Here is a 16,638-nt window from a genome sequence, read left to right as displayed (position 1 = left end):
CTCTTCAGTAGTTGGCGGTCAGAAGAGGAAAATGCTGACTAGTCTGGTAGATGGGGATTGTACAGTGGGGGTGGGGGGGGATTGTACAGTGGGGGTGCTCTCATGTATTTCATCGATCTTTTCTTTCAAGTGATTGGCGATCTCTTGAGCAGTGAGTGAGTTGGTGGGGGTGGGGGGGATCAGAGGGTTGAAGGTAGAGAAGAGGCCGATGAAGATTAGATGACATGGGGACAGGAATTTATTCTGGGGCGCAGGGATTTTATATTGGGAGGCAGGAATTGTATTTTAGGGGGGCAGGGATTGTATTATGGGGGCAGGGATTGTATTTTGGGGGGCAGGGATTGTATTTTGGGGTCAGGAATTGTATTAGGGGGGCAGGAATTGTATTTTGGGGGTCAGGGATTGTATTTTAGGGGGCAGGGATTGTATTTTAGGGGGCAGGGATTGTATTTTAGGGGGGCAGGGATTGTATATTGGGGGCGGGATTGTATTTTGGGGGGGGGGCAGGGATTGTATTTTGGGGGCAGTGATTGTATTTTGGGGGCAGGGATTGTATTTTGGGGGCAGGGATTGTATTTTGGGGGCAGTGATTGTATTTTGGGGGCAGGGATTGTATTCTGGGGGCAGTGATTGTATTTTGGGGGCAGGGATTGTATTTTGGGGTCAGGAATTGTATGTTGGGGGCAGGGATTGTATTTTGGGGTCAGGAATTGTATGTTGGGGGCAGGGATTGTATTATGGGGGCAGGGATTGTATATTGGGGGCAGGGATTGTATTTTGGGGTCAGGAATTGTATGTTGGGGGCAGGGATTGTATTATGGGGGCAGGGATTGTATGTTGGGGGCAGGGATTGTATTTTTGGGGGGCAGGAATTGTATGTTGGGGGCAGGGATTGTATTCTGGGGGGCAGGGATTGTATATTGGGGGGCAGGGATTGTATATTGGGGGGCAGATTTATATGGGGTATTAGTTATATTATATGAGTGGAATGTCTCCAGAGACGACTTGCTGCGGGTGTCAGCCCTCTCTGGTTGCTCCACTTTCTGGCGGACTCTGGGATGGGCTCAGGCGGACGCGGTCACATGACTTTGCTCTGTCGTCTTATCAGTAGAGAAGATTAACGGAGGGCAGAAAGTATGGATTTCGGAGGTCAGTCATCCCTTCCTAATCCCCGGGACGGAACGCCATCCGCCGCCACATCCAACTCCTTCATCCGCGCCCGCAGGAACGCCACGAGTGACGGCGGCCGGGCAAAGCGCTGAATACGAGGATCCTTCACTGTGCAAACTTTTATTTCTTTTTCCAAACAAGATATTGAATAAAATGTTTTTGGTGCCCTCAGGGTGAGAATAGAACGATGGAATCGTACGATCGATGTGTTGTAGGAATCAGCGTAAGAAATATTCCAAATAAACCAATCAGATCACAGAGAAATGGACATTGCGGGCATAGATGTGTGCAGCCTATTACATTAGGGTGCGCACCCCAAAGCTCAAACACATATCCCTGTGTATATACTGATGGTGTCAGTAGGGTAGAGATCGGTGTCTGTAGTTTTATTGTTATTTTTTATTCTTTTTTACAATTTTATTTTTTTTGTTAGCACAGTTAGGGAGCTTTGCTGAAATATCAGGGGTCTAAACAGGGGGAATCTGCACCACAAGGGGTGATTAGGGTGTGCTCAGTCTGGTGGGGGAGGAGACCCGATCTTACTCTGATGAAGTTCAGTAACACTAACAGTTTACTTGTCCCTCCCCCAGCTTGTGATTGGACAGTGGAAAGAGAAGCAGCAGAGACTGATGAGCTCACCTCTCTGTCACTCTGCTCTCTCCTTCAATCAGAATGCTTCTTTTCAGTAAATGAGCTGATTGGCTCCCGGTGCTGTTTTCCCTTCCCCCAGTCTGAGCTCTGCTGTAGGGGGACTGGCAGAGGCTGATGGCGGGTCACACACAATGATGAATGGAAGATTCCGGAACCGCTTTCATTTCTCTCTTTTATATCTGCTGAAGCTTTGACTCTGCGTTGCAGAAGTATTGAATTGTATTGTAACTTTATTGTCTTCCCTTGTAAAGCGCTGCACAAACTGTTGGCGCTATATAAATCCTGTATAATAATAATAATCAATATAATCAATGAAAAGGGAATCAATATATACAGACTCATCAGAGTTTATTCACTAAAGCTTCTCTCACTTCTGCAGGGAAACCAATCAACTTCCAGCTTTTATTCCCAAAACTTCATTAATCAATCTGATTGGTTTCCATGCAGAAATGAGACTGATTTTGCACTCTCCAGCTATTGTGAATAAACCCCAATAATCAATATATATGGACTCCATAATCAATGTATACGGACTCAATAATCAATGTATACGGACTCAATAATCAATATATATGGACTCCATAATCAATATATATGGACTTGATAACCAATTTATATGGACTCAATAATCAATATATATGGACTCAATAATCAATGTATAGGGACTCCATAATCAATATATACGAACTCAATAATCAATATATACAGACTCAATAATCAATATATACGGACTCCATAATCAATGTATATGGACTCCATAATCAATATATACGGACTCGATAACCAATATATACGGACTCAATAATCAATGTATACGGACTCAATAATCAATATATAGGGACTCAATAATCAATATATACGGACTCAATAATCAATATATAGGGACTCGATAATCAATGTATATGGACTCAATAATCAATGTATACGGACTCAATAATCAATATATAGGGACTCAATAATCAATATATATGGACTCAATAATCAATATATACGGACTCAATAATCAATATATAGGGACTCAATAATCAATCCTGGTTTTCCACAGCTGAATACTCAGTGACTGAGAATATAAATTGCCTCCAGTCTGCTGTATAACACTGGGAGCTTGCTTGTTGTGTGTCAGATTGCCTCCCTGCCGGTATCGGGGCCCGCGCTGCACTCGCCAGACATAAAACGGACATGAAAAGCACAGCGGGTGGGGGAGGGGGTGACCGGAGTACAGAAAAGACTGTGACTGGTCTGAGTCCTCCACGTTGCGGGGCCCTGGGGGCTGAGCGCTGATCGGAGGGGGCCGCGGCGCCCCGGCTGGTCACATTGTCTGCAGTCGGAGTTCCTGTGATGTGAACGGCTCAGACAGCGTGAGGGAATTACATAATGAGACCTGAAAGGCGAGCGCAGGAAGGGCGAGCGAGGCAACGGGGTGAGCCGAGCCACACAATGCCAACCGGCCCTGTGCGGGGCCCGAAATCCCCCCTCCCCCCACCTCCAACACCTGCAGTGTGTATAGAAATCTCACCACAATGATTATTATATCCTTTATATTATATATCATGTTCTCCTCCTGTATGATATGCAGGAAAACATACCCCATGCAGACCAATATTACACTGAACAGTCCAGGTGATTCATTGCAGGTGCCGTGTGCCAAATTCAATTACTCCGTCATAGTGACAACGTTATTCTCTGTGGTGTCACTGCAACAGATTCAGTGAGGTGAGCGGGTCCATCGGATCGGAGAACAGTGGGGTGCAGGGTGAATGGAGAACAGGGGGGTGCAGGGAGATCAGAGAACGGTGGGGTGCAGGGAGATCGGAGGACGGGGGGTGCAGGGAGATCGGAGGACAGGGGGGTGCAGGGAGATCGGAGAACAGTGGGGTGCAGGGTGATTGGAGGACAGGGGGGTGCAGGGTGATTGGAGAACAGTGGGGTGCAGGGACATCAGAGAACGGTGGGGTGCAGGGAGATCAGAGAACAGTGGGGTGCAGGGAGATCGGAGGACAGTGGGGTGCAGGGAGATCAGTGGGGTGCAGGGTGATTGGAGAACGGTGGGGTGCAGGGAGATCAGAGGACAGTGGGGTGCAGGGAGATCAGAGGACAGTGGGGTGCAGGGTGATGGGAGGACAGGGGGGTGCAGGGAGATCAGTGGGGTGCAGGGTGATTGGAGAACGGTGGGGTGCAGGGAGATCAGAGGACAGTGGGGTGCAGGGAGATCAGAGGACAGTGGGGTGCAGGGAGATCAGAGGACAGTGGGGTGCAGGGTGATGGGAGGACAGGGGGGTGCAGGGAGATCGGAGGACAGTGGGGTGCAGGGAGATCAGTGGGGTGCAGGGTGATTGGAGGACAGGGGGGTGCAGGGTGATTGGAGAACGGTGGGGTGCAGGAAGATCTGAGGACAGGGGGGTGCAGGGAGATCGGAGGATGGTGGGGTGCAGGGAGATCGGAGGACGGTGGGGTTCAGGGAGATGGGAGAACGGTGGGGTGCAGGGAGATCGGAGGACAGTGGGGTGCAGGGAGATCGGAGGACAGTGGGGTGCAGAGAGATCAGTGGGGTGCAGGGTGATTGGAGATCAGTGGGGTGCAGGGTGATTGGAGAACGGTGGGGTGCAGGAAGATCTGAGGACGGTGGGGTGCAGAGAGATTGGAGGATGGTGGGGTGCAGGGAGATCGGAGGACAGTGGGGTGCAGGGAGATCTGAGGACGGTGGGGTGCAGAGAGATCGGAGGATGGTGGGGTGCAGGGAGATCGGAGGACAGTGGGGTGCAGGGTGATTGGAGAACGGTGGGGTGCAGGAAGATCTGAGGACGGTGGGGTGCAGAGAGATCGGAGGATGGTGGGGTGCAGGGAGATCAGAGGACAGTGGGGTGCAGGGTGATTGGAGAACGGTGGGGTGCAGGGTGATTGGAGAACGGTGGGGTGCAGGGTGATGGGAGAACAGTGGGGTGCAGGAAGATCTGAGGACGGTGGGGTGCAGAGAGATCGGAGGACGGTGGGGTGCAGGGAGATCGGAGGACGGTGGGGTTCAGGGAGATGGGAGAATGGTGGGGTGCAGGGAGATCTGAGGACGGTGGGGTTCAGGGAGATCGGAGGACAGGGGGGTGCAGGGTGATTGGAGAACGGTGGGGTGCAGGGAGATCTGAGGACGGTGGGGTTAAGGGAGATGGGAGAATGGTGGGGTGCAGGGAGATCGGAGGACAGTGGGGTGCAGGGAGATGGGAGAACGGTGGGGTGCAGGGTGATGGGAGAACAGTGGGGTGCAGGGAGATCGGAGGATGGTGGGGTGCAGAGAGATCGGAGGACGGTGGGGTGCAGGGAGATCGGAGGACAGTGGGGTGCAGGGAGATGGGAGAATGGTGGGGTGCAGGGAGATCGGAGGACAGTGGGGTGCAGGGAGATCCAATAATATGGCAGGAAGGGGGGGACATTTGGAAAGGATTTCCACCATCACCTCGGCCTGTGATGGAGATAGGGGAGCCTAGAACTGGAACACCGCGCCATGATATCCAGGGACGAGTTTATTTCAATGACGAACCATTTACAACGGTAACGCAGTTTAGACAGACCCAATAATCAATATACAGTATATGAATCCAATAACTATAGCATACAGACTCAATAATCAATATATATGAATCCAATACAGACGCAATGATCAATGTATAAAGGACTCATTGATCGATGTATATAGACCCAATAACGATCGTGTAGAGACTCGATAATTAGTGTAAGTGGACTTGATCAATATATGCAAGACTCAATAATCAATGTATAGGGACTCAGAAATAAATTGAGAAGGTCCCCAGGAATGTGTCCGGGGCGGCAGATCTCCCCAATAACTGAGTTGGGGTCCTTTTAGGGGGACAGTTTTGGGGACATTTCTCGGGGTTCTCGCCCATGTGGGGTGAGGTGTCCCGGAGGAGTTTGGAAAGATTGGACAGATTTCCAGTTCTCTCTGGATTGATAAATCCATATGAAGGACCCGGAATTTCAGGGGTTGGAAGAGATTTGGGTGGGAAGAACCTCCAATTTCTGACTACCAGGACTATGGTTCGGTTCTGGGGGGGGGGGGGGGGACCCCCAGGCAGGGGAGGCATGAAAGGCAGGAGAAACCAGCGTTGGTCTCAGTGAAGCGGAATGGAGAGGTCACAAATGTGAGGATGGGTGAAGGAGACCTAATGCTGAACCCCCAGGCCTGCCTGGCACCCCGAATCCTCCAGCTTGGCGGTGAGCCGGTTGTGTGGTTTCTTCTTTTGATTGGACGGATTATTGGACTTATTTTTGCTGGAGGAAGCGGTTTGTTTCCTGCTATGGAGGAATTATTATTATTATTATAGAGGATTTATTTATCACCGACAGTTTACACAGCACTTTACAATAAAAAGGGGGACAGTACAATTTACAATACAAAAGGAATAGGAGAGCCCGGCTCATGGAGCTTACAATCTAAAGGGAGGGGGAGGTGGTACAAAAGGTAATAGCTGCGGGGGAGTGATCTGATGGAGGGGACTCAAGTACAGTTTTTAGGTGGGGGTGGGGAAGGCTTCCCTGAATAAGTGAGTTTTCAAGGATCACCTAAAGGCAGAAGGCATGAGAGGTGACCGGACACACTGGGGCAGGGAGTTCCAGAGGATGGGAGAGGCTCTGGAGAAGTCCTGGAGGCGAGACATTAATAAAGCTGTTTGTTTTTTTACAAATGGCCGCTGGTGATCTTAGTCCCCCATATTACACAATCTATTATTAATCAATATATAAGGACTCGATAATCAATGTAAACAGACTAAATAATCAATATATACAGACTCAATAATCAATGTTTAGTGACTCAATAATCAATATATAAAGGCTTGATAATCAATATAAACAGACTAAATAATCAATATATTCAGACTCAATCAATATATAGGAACTCCATAATCAATATATCCAGATGCAATAATCAGTTTAGTTATTCGATAATCAATATTTATGGACTCCATAATCAATATATAAAGACTTAATAATCAATGTAAATAGACTCAATAATCAATGTTTAGTGACTGGATAATCAATATATTCAGACTTAATAATCAATATATATATATTGATTGGGCGGCGGGTTCCGTCGTTGGACTCGGAATCTTCTCTGATCTTCCGGAGGATTTCTTTTCCTGATTTTCTTATTTTGTTTCATTATCTAATAAATCATTTCATTCCCAGCGATCGATCGATCAGATCTCTTCACTGATGATGATTTCTTCTGTAATGTCCTCTGATTGGCTGTTGGCGCTGCGGTCCTGTGATGTCACATTTAGTGACCGTTCCTCCCGGACAGATTGGACGCACCCGTATTATCATGGCCGCCGTGGGCGTTACCCTGCAGCTGGTTGGTTAGTAAACGGCGACTCCAGCGCCTCTTTTTGCCGACCCTCCCCCGCCGGTGTTCATGGCGCCGTGTGATTCGTCCTGCTTGTGGCATTAGAGAATCATTTTTTGCTATCGTTGTAACGACCCAAAAACCCGCCCCTCCCCCACATGAACTATAGATGACCCGCCGCCCTATCGGAACACGCGACAAGAGCACGCCGACAAACGGCAGCGCCGAGCTGCGCCTCGGTGTTCCAGTAACCCCGGAACGTTCTAAGACAAGGACAGCAAAGAGTTAACCCTGCGAAGCCCTAAAAATAGACGCGGTGAGGTCACCCCGGAGCGAATCCCACCCCACACTGTCCTAGATTCTATATAGGGCGGATTGTTCCCGCTGCGCGCTCTCCGCGTGCTCTGCCGCCGTGCGCTCTCCTCTGCGTGCTCTGCCGCCGCGCGCTCTCCTCTGTGTGCTCTGCCAACGCGTGCTCTCCTCCATGTGCTCTGCCGCCGTGCGCTCTCCTCTGCGTGCTCTGCCGCCGTGCTCTCTCCTCCGTGTGCTCTGCCGCCGCGCGCTCTCCTCTGCGTGCTCTCCCGCCGCGCGCTCTCCTCCGTGTGCTCTGCCGCCGCGCTCTCCTCCATGTGCTCTGCCGCCGTGCGCTCTCCTCTGCCTGCTCTGCCGCCGTGCGCTCTCCTCTGCGTGCTCTCCCGCCGCGCGCTCTCCTCCGTGTGCTCTGCCGCCGCGCGCTCTCCTCCGTGTGCTCTGCCGCCGTGCGCTCTCCTCCGGGAGACAAATTCTCATCAAACCTAGAAGCTGATGGCGGTAATAATCTGCTGCTGAGCGCTGGCGCCGCCTCCAGGCGCCACATAAAACCGTTATCCGCCCTTTCATCTTCCTGTGTAGTCTCAGGTGGGGCGTCCTCTGGATGGCGGCTCAGGGGACGCGCTGACATCATAACAGGTACGCCCCACCGAGGGGGGGGGGGGGGGGGAGATCTCAGGTCTGATGGCTGGAAGCAGGGACATGGAAATGAGGACAAGGAGAAACAAGGTTTTCTCCACCGACTACTAAGGGGATCAAATACTTATTTTACTCCCTGAACTGCAACTCCATTTATAACATTTGTATCATTTTTGGTTGATATTCTGTCTCTATCCTATAAAATACACTGATGATAAAATTATACTCCCGCCATTTCTATGTAATCTGCACATATTTATTTCCTCACTGTAAGTAGCAGTGACATCATCACTGGACTGTGCACGAGCTGAGCAGAGTTGTGGGAGGGGTCCAGCAGGCCCCACCCACTACAGGAGGGGTGGAGTCAAGACCAGTCCCCCTGCACAAGGAAAGAGAGCAGGCCTGTGGGAGGGGCACCCTAGGCTCCACCCACGGTTCAAGACCAGTCCCTCTGCACAAGGAGAGAGAAAGGAAAACTGTGGGAGGGCCCAGGAGGCTCCACCCACTACAGAAAGGGGTGGGGACAAAACCAGTCACCCTGCACAAGGAAAGAGTTGAGCTATGGGAGGGATACAGCAGGCTCCACCCCCTACAGGAGGGGGCAGGGACAAGACCAGTTACCCTGAGTAGGAAGAGAGAACAGAGTTGTGGGAGGGGCCCAGGAGGCTTCACCCACTACAGGAGGGGGTGGTGCCAAGACCAGTCCCCCTTCACAAGGAGAGAGGACAGCTGTGGGAGGGGACCAGCAGGCTCCACCCACTACAGGAGCCTGTGAAAACCAGACCAATCCCCCTGCAACAAGGAAAGAGAGCAGGCCTGTGGGAGGGGCTAATCAAGATCCACCCACTACAGGAGGGGGTGACGTCGAGCAGTCCTCCTGCACAAGGAGAGAGAACAGAGCTGTGGGAGGGCCCAGCAGGCTCCACCCATTGCAGGAGGGGGAGGAGACCTGACCAGTCCCCCTGCACAAGGAGAGAGGGCAGCAGTGGGTGGTCTTTATTCCAGGAAGTCTCTCATTGGATGCAGAGATCTGGGAGAAGTCACATGACCGATGGATTTATTATCCCGCAGTTCGGATTTCAGACAAAGAATAATAAATTCAGTAAAATTCGGGCTGAACTCTGAGAGAGTTCTGAGTTCCAGGAATAGGGATCGGATCCCCGCAGTCTGCAGATTTATGAAGCGATGAGCTCAGCAGAGCCTCTAATGAAGGATGGCGGCCATGCTGACCTCACCACATGACATCGGGGAGGGTGACAGCTTCATAGACAAGACTTGTGGCCCCGCGGGAGGACCAATCACTTCACATTAAGTCTCCATTAGACTCGGCGTCCCCAGCTGTGATCGGCGCCTCCATCTGAACGCGGTCACATGGGTCGGAGGATGGAGGAGACCGGATCAGGGGAACCGTCACAACTTCACCACTTATACAGACTGAAGACGTCCTTGTACCCCCCCCCCCCCAATCTCCGAGATCTCATCCATTCCAGTGCTGGGGGTTACACATCCAGTCATCCATCTGTTACATTGTAACCCCACAGGAACCCAACTGGGAGGAGTCTGACCTTCAGTTCCCAGCTTCTGATTGGCTGTTTCAGGTAAACAGAGATCACCCCCGAGGAAGACTGCTCACCTCTCAGTGTGAATGAGACCCAGAGGCTTCCAGAACGGATCTCCGGGTGGAACGCTGCATCCATTCACATCAATGGATGGATTCTTTATCTACAACCCCCCCAGACCCCGTCCCCCTCCACCCTGCTTCCCGGACCCCCCGTCCCCCTCCACCCTGCTTCCCGGACCCCCACCCCTCCACCCTGCTTCCTGGACCCCCACCCCTCCACCCTGCTTCCCGGACCCCCCGTCCCCCTCCACCCTGCTTCCTGGACCCCCACCCCTCCACCCTGCTTCCCGCACCCCCCGTTCCCCTCCACCCTGCTTCCCGGACCCCCCGAACCCCTCCACCCTGCCTACCGGACCCCCACCCCTCCACCCTGCTTCCCGGGCCCCCCGTCCCCCTCCACCCTGCTTCCTGGACCCCCACCCCTCCACCCTGCTTCCTGGACCCCCACCCCTCCACCCTGCTTCCCGGACCCCCCCACCCTGCTTCCCAGACCCCCACCCCTCCACCCTGCTTCCCGGACCCCCGCACCCCTCCACCCTGCTTCCCGGACCCCCACCCCTCCACCCTGCTTCCCAGACCCCCGCTCCCCACCTTGCTTCCCGGACCCCCGCACCCCTCCACCCTGCTTCCCGGACCCCCACCCCTCCACCCTGCTTCCCGGACCCCCATCCCTCCACCCTGCTTCCCGGACCCCCGCCCCCCACCTTGCTTCCCGGACCCCCGCACCCCTCCACCCTGCTTCCCGGACCCCCACCCCTCCACCCTGCTTCCTGGACCCCCGCCCCTCCACCCTGCTTCCCGGACCCCCACCCCTCCACCCTGCTTCCCGGACCCCCCCCACCCTGCTTCCCGGACCCCCGCCCCCCACCTTGCTTCCCGGACCCCCGCACCCCTCCACCTTGCTTCCCGGACCCCCGCACCCCTCCACCCTGCTTCCCGGACCCCCGCACCCCTCCACCCTGCTTCCCAGACCCCCATCCCTCCACCCTGCTTCCCGGACCCCCGCATCCCTCCACCCTGCTTCCCGGACCCCCGCACCCCTCCACCCTGCTTCCCGGACCCCCGCACCCCTCCACCCTGCTTCCCGGACCCGCACCCCTCCACCCTGCTTCCCGGACCCCCCACCCTGCTTCCCGGACCCCCACCCCTCCACCCTGCTTCCTGGACCCCCCGTCCCCCTCCACCCTGCTTCCTGGACCCCCGCCCCCCCATCCTGCTTTCCAGACCCCCGCACCCCTCCACCCTGCTTCCCAGACCCCCGCACCCCCCCCCACCCTGCTTCTCGGACCCCCGCCCCCTGTTAGCTCAAAACTCGTCAGGAGGCAATTTACAAGATGATATTCGGCCCTTCAGTTGCTAACCCCTCTGTATAGTGAATTCTCTCTCTTCTGGCCAGGAGGTGCGATAACACAGAGCACTTAAGCAAGGTGTAGACACATCTGTTTATTTCAAGTTTCGCTCACACATTTAAAGGATATTTGGGCGGCAAAAACTGCTTTAAACTGGTTACAATTCATAGGTCAATTTAACAATAGAACATATCTCACAGAAACAATACATGAAAGGGCTTTGCTTTCCCCATACATCTGTGTCAATATGAGGTGTCTTGTGTCTGAGATTGAGTTTTGTGGGAGAGCCGATCCGTCTGTGTTCCGCTGTCATGTGTAAGCAATTGTCAAATGTGTTTAGGTGGTGTCAGTAATCTCTATGCGAAGCCTTAACTTGTTAAGTGTCCAAATGAATGAATGAAAAGGTGTTTAACATGTCAACACCTGTCAATGTCTTGTCGTCTATATGCAAAATATCCAACTGTCTGATGTCCAGGGTGTATGAATGAGGTGTGTCAAATGGCTCGTTAATATGTAATTGCAAGGGGCCCACATTCCATTGGAAAGTGGGCATGAGCTGAAATATATTATGAAATGAAATATAATATTTTAGTAAGGCACGGTGATGCACTCTTTCACCCCCCCCCCCCACCCTGCTTTCCAGACCCCCGCACCCCTCGTGGCAGAAGGGTGGGGAAAATAGGATTCTCACCTAGGAAAGAAATGGGGACACAAACGTCACCTAGAAAAATGATGTCCAACTGTAAGCAGGGGAGGGGGAGGGCAACATGAGGGTGGAGGTCCCCTTTAACCCCAAATGCTAACCGCAAACCCTAACTTTACCTCTAACCTCCTACCCTAACCCAACCCCCTAACTTCCCAACCCCTTGAACCTGACCTCTAACCCCTAAACTTATCCCCTAACTTCCTAACCCTGACCCCTAAACGTAAACCATAACCCTAACTCTTGACCCCTAAACGTAACCTTTAACTTCCCAACCCTAACCCCGCCCCCTAACCCCCCAATCTCTAACCCTGAGCCCCTAAACTTAACTCTTACCTTGACCCCCTAAACTTAACCTTTAACTTCCCAACCCTAACCCTGAGCCCCTAAACATAACCCCTAACTCTACTTCTGACCCCTAAACTTAACCTCTAACCCTGACCCCCAAAAGTTAACCTTTATTTTCCCCAACCCTAACTCTGACCCCCCTAAACCTAACCTCTAACCCTAACTTCCCAACTCTAACCCTGAACCCCTAATCTTAAACCCTAACTTTACCCCCTGACCCCCCTAAACTTAACCCTTACCTTGACCCCAAAACTTAACCTTTAACTTCCCAACCCTAACCCTGACCCCCCCCCCTTCTAAACCTAATCTCTAACCCTATCCCCTAATTTCCCAACCCTAACCCTGAGCCCCTAAATGTAACCCCTAACTCTACCCCTGACCCCTAAACTTAACCACTAACCCTGACCCCCTAAACCTAACCTTTAACCCTATCCCCTAACTTCCCAGTCCTAACCCTAACCCTCTAAATTTAACCCCTAACCCTAACCCCCTAAACATAACCCCTAATCCTGACCTCCTAAACGTAACCCCTAACCTCTGACCTTTGGGACTTCAGTAAATGGTCTTTCTGGAACATTGTTGAAGTGGCAGCTTCTGTTTTCACTGTCCAATCACAGGTTGGGGGAGGGACAAGACCCGTGGGTGTTACTGCAGAGAAAAGTCAGGTCTCTTCCCCTGCCAGGCAGGGCTGTGCTGTGTGACAGAGCTGTGTAAATCTCAAGACTGGATTGACAGAAATACAACTCCTATGGTAGGTAGAAGTGCTCCCAAATTTGTATTTAGCCGTTTGCTCTCTTTACATCTCGCATTCCTAACCCCCCCCCCCCCCCCCCAGCAGGGTTGTCACCTCATCCCTTTATACCAGGACACAATAATTACCCGGGTTCTGGGGTGATAAGGTGGTAATTACACTCGGTGCCTCCTCAGATCCCGTGTAATAATAATTATTGTGTCCTGGTATAAAGGGATGAGGTGACAACCCTACCCCCCGTCACATCATTAGGTCGCCGTCTGTGCCAGGCAGCCATGTTTGCTGACAAGACTAACAAAGGCCTTTCAAGCCGACCACATGTGGAGATTTGACGCAGGCAGATCATTGGCCGCTCTGTAAACGCGGCGCAGATCAAACGGCGAACATCAACCGGAGACATGGAAGAGGGAGAGCAGAAATATAAATAAATGATGTATGTTTGCTGCGACCCGAACCGCGCATTCCCACTGTAAATATAAAATGAGATGTTTCTATGGCTACAGCCAATGGAGGATATAGAGCTGGGCTCCAAAGGGAGACAAGGGGGGGCCCTAGACTAAGCCAGGGGGGGGGGGCCTAGACTAAGCGGATCGACCTGTGAGGGACATTTCTCTGCTCAGACCCTTAGATGTCCCGGAAAATCCAAAACCTTCACATGGGGCTCTGCCAGGAACTTTATTTAATGATGACCCCAAAAGTCGTCTACAATGCGGGGTCCTGATTAGAGTTGACCTGTGAGGGACATATCTCTGCTCAGATCCTCTGATGTCCCAGAGTCTCCAGGACCCTCACATGGGGCTCTGCCGGGAACTTCATCCAATGATGACCCCAAAGGTTGTCTACTACTATTCGGGGTCCTGATTAGTGCTGACCTTTGAGGGACATATCTCTGCTCAGACCCTCAGATGTCCCAGGACCCTCACATGGGGCTCTGCTGGGAACTTCATCCAATGAAGACCCCAGAGGTTGTCTACTATTCGGGGTCCTGATTAGTGCTGACCTGTGAGGGACGTTTCTCTGCTCAGATCCTCTGATGTCCCGGCGACTCCAGGAATCTCACACGGAGCTCTGCTCCAAAGGCCGTCTACAATTCTGTACAAAGTCTCCAGAGAACGTGGAATATCGGATCGTCTGCTGCAATTCCCTGAGCTCTGAGATTGGATAAATGTAGAGGTCACATGATATCTATAGATCATTGTTGGAATATAATACTTGGACCTCAGGGTCCCCAGCTCTAAAGGTGCCCATAGACCTCAGACAGCCAGAGACTGAAACAGGGGGAAAGTCGATAGATTTACCCAGCCGATTTGTATTTAGGCCATGTGACCATATGAGGACAATGATGTCACCAGAATCCCCACCCCTTTGTGTAGATGGGAATTCCCTAGTTGGAGCTGATTGGGTATCTTCCTTCCAGGTTTGGCAGAACATGGATTTGGACCGAACCCAAACTCAGGAAATGACCAAAATGGGTACTGTGGGCGGGGTTCTTAGTGTTCCGTATCTGGGTCCATAATTTTGGTAAATCAGTCTCAGGTAAGTACATGAATTCTAAAATGTCCATCTGTGTCTCTTCTGTCTGCCCGGAGTTCTGCTTTAAGGGACAGGTTGAGGTCCCAGCTCCTCTAGACAGGCAGATGTTTCCAGAAAGGACTTCTGTCCCACCTGCATGGATGAATCTCCTGGTGGGAGGTGACGGTTCCAAGTCTCCGATGACGGTGACAGCTGCTCATGAGCGGGGGTGGTGCAGTGTGGCAGCTTGAGGTGTCCTGGGAGGTGGAGATGCAGCAGAGGCGGGAAAAAACCTTCCCCATCAGTGTTCATTCATATTCATTCCCCAATGTCATCATAGGTGCCTCCATAGAGGAGCACTCCGAGCAACGTTCACCAGGTTCATTCCCCAATGAGAAGTCATCATAGACACCTTCACCTACCTACCCCCGAACCATAAAGGAGCACTCCGAGCAACGTTCACCAGGTTCATTCACCAATGAGAAGTCATCATAGACACCTTCACCTACCTACCCCGGAACCATAAAGGAGCACTCCAAGCAACGTTCACCAGGTTCATTCCCCGATGGAAAGTCATCATAGACACCTTCACCTACCTACCCCGGAACCATAGAGGAGCACTCCGAGCAACGTTCACCAGGTTCATTCCCCAATGAGAAGTCATCATAGACACCTTCACCTACCTACCCCGGAACCATAGAGGAGCATTCCGAGCAACGTTCACCAGGTTCATTCCCCAATGAGAAGTCATCATAGACGCCTTCACCTACCTACCCCGGAACCATAGAGGAGCACCCCGAGCAACGTTCACCAGGTTCATTCCCCAATGAGAAGTCATCATAGACGCCTTCACCTACCTACCCCGGAACCATAGAGGAGCATTCCGAGCAACGTTCACCAGGTTGATTCCCCGATGGAAAGTCATCATAGATAGAAATAGAAAGTCTTCACCTACCTACCCCGGAACCATAAAGGAGCACTCTGAGCAACGTTCACCAGGTTCATTCCCTGATGAGAAGTCCTCATAGATGCCTACACCTACCTACCCCGGAACCATAGAGAAGCACCTTGAGGTTGGTCCAGGTTGGTCTAGGCCAGTGATGGGGAACCTTGGCACCCCAGGTGTTTTGGAACTACATTTCCCATGATGCTCATGCACTCTGCAATGTAGTTGAGCATCATAGGAAATGTAGTTCCAAAACATCTGGGGTGCCAAGGTTCCCCATCACTGGTCTAGGCTGTACTGGAGTTGTAGTGTCAGGCGGAGATCACTCTTCCTGGAAAGTCCTCATAGACACCTCCACCTACCTACCCCTCCATCCCCCAGCTGTGAGAACGGTTGGCCCAGGCTGTATGGGAGCTGAGGCCATAGTGTCAGGCAGGGATCACTCTTCCTGACAGTTCTGTCTTCTCTCAGTCCCGGGGACTGGAACGCAGAGAGCGCTTCATCACCCCAACACGTCACTGCTGGAGACAGATCCCTGAAAGTGGAGACTCTGTCCAGCAAACGGGGAGAAGTGGCAGCCGTAATCTCCATACAAATCCACAGTGACAGAATATTCTATTGGTGTCCCCTGCAGGTTTAATAATCGCACAGAGACCCAAATCCCTGGAAAGCCGCAGTCTCATTATATTCTTCCCTTTCCTTTGTTGACACGTGAATCACTCGCCGCTAATTATTGGCATCCAGAGACAAGGAAGGCCGCGTTCCAAACAAAAGCCACATTATCAGAAATAATTATTTTCCATTTTCTCCATCATCTGCGCTGAGCGGAGAACGGGGAGCTTCATAATACACAGCAGATGCCGAATGACGGCTCCCAGGGACAGCCACTGAGACTATTGTCCTCCGCTACAAAAATAATTAGACTAAACACATGAAAGCCAATGGTGAGCCAGATCTTTTCTTTAGCACCCAACGTGAGACCTTACATTCAAGCCAGGTCTTCTCATCCAACATCAGTACCTGACCTCACAATTGGACACACATTTCCACAGACACCCTCCTAAATCTTGTAGAAAGTCTTCCAGAAGAGTGGAGGATGGTGTAGCCAGAACTCCATATCGGTGGCCATGAGAAGAAGGCCACCTCATATAAATGGTCATATTCTGGAGTCGGGGTGTGAGGGGGAGGAGTCCATACATTGGGGAGGAGTCCATACAATTTATCTAACTCTGTGCTGTGATACAAACTTTGCGGCACCTGCGATTTTTGGGGCGTTGAGGTGCGTTGTT

At 52.0% G+C, this 16,638-nt stretch overlaps 1 protein-coding gene across 1 annotated transcript in view; it reads left to right on the top strand.

Annotated features, from left to right (window-relative positions):
- GRM7 (glutamate metabotropic receptor 7) overlaps positions 1-16,638 on the top strand; it is a 469,560-nt gene that overhangs the window by 438,832 nt on the left and 14,090 nt on the right. The window lies entirely within an intron of this gene.

This window comes from Pelophylax lessonae (assembly GCF_965119305.1).
Source record: "Pelophylax lessonae genome assembly, chromosome: 8".
In the NCBI taxonomy this organism is placed as follows: domain Eukaryota; kingdom Metazoa; phylum Chordata; class Amphibia; order Anura; family Ranidae; genus Pelophylax; species Pelophylax lessonae.
The sequence above is the reverse complement of the archived record's forward strand: the minus strand, read 5'-3'. Positions and strand labels throughout refer to the sequence as shown.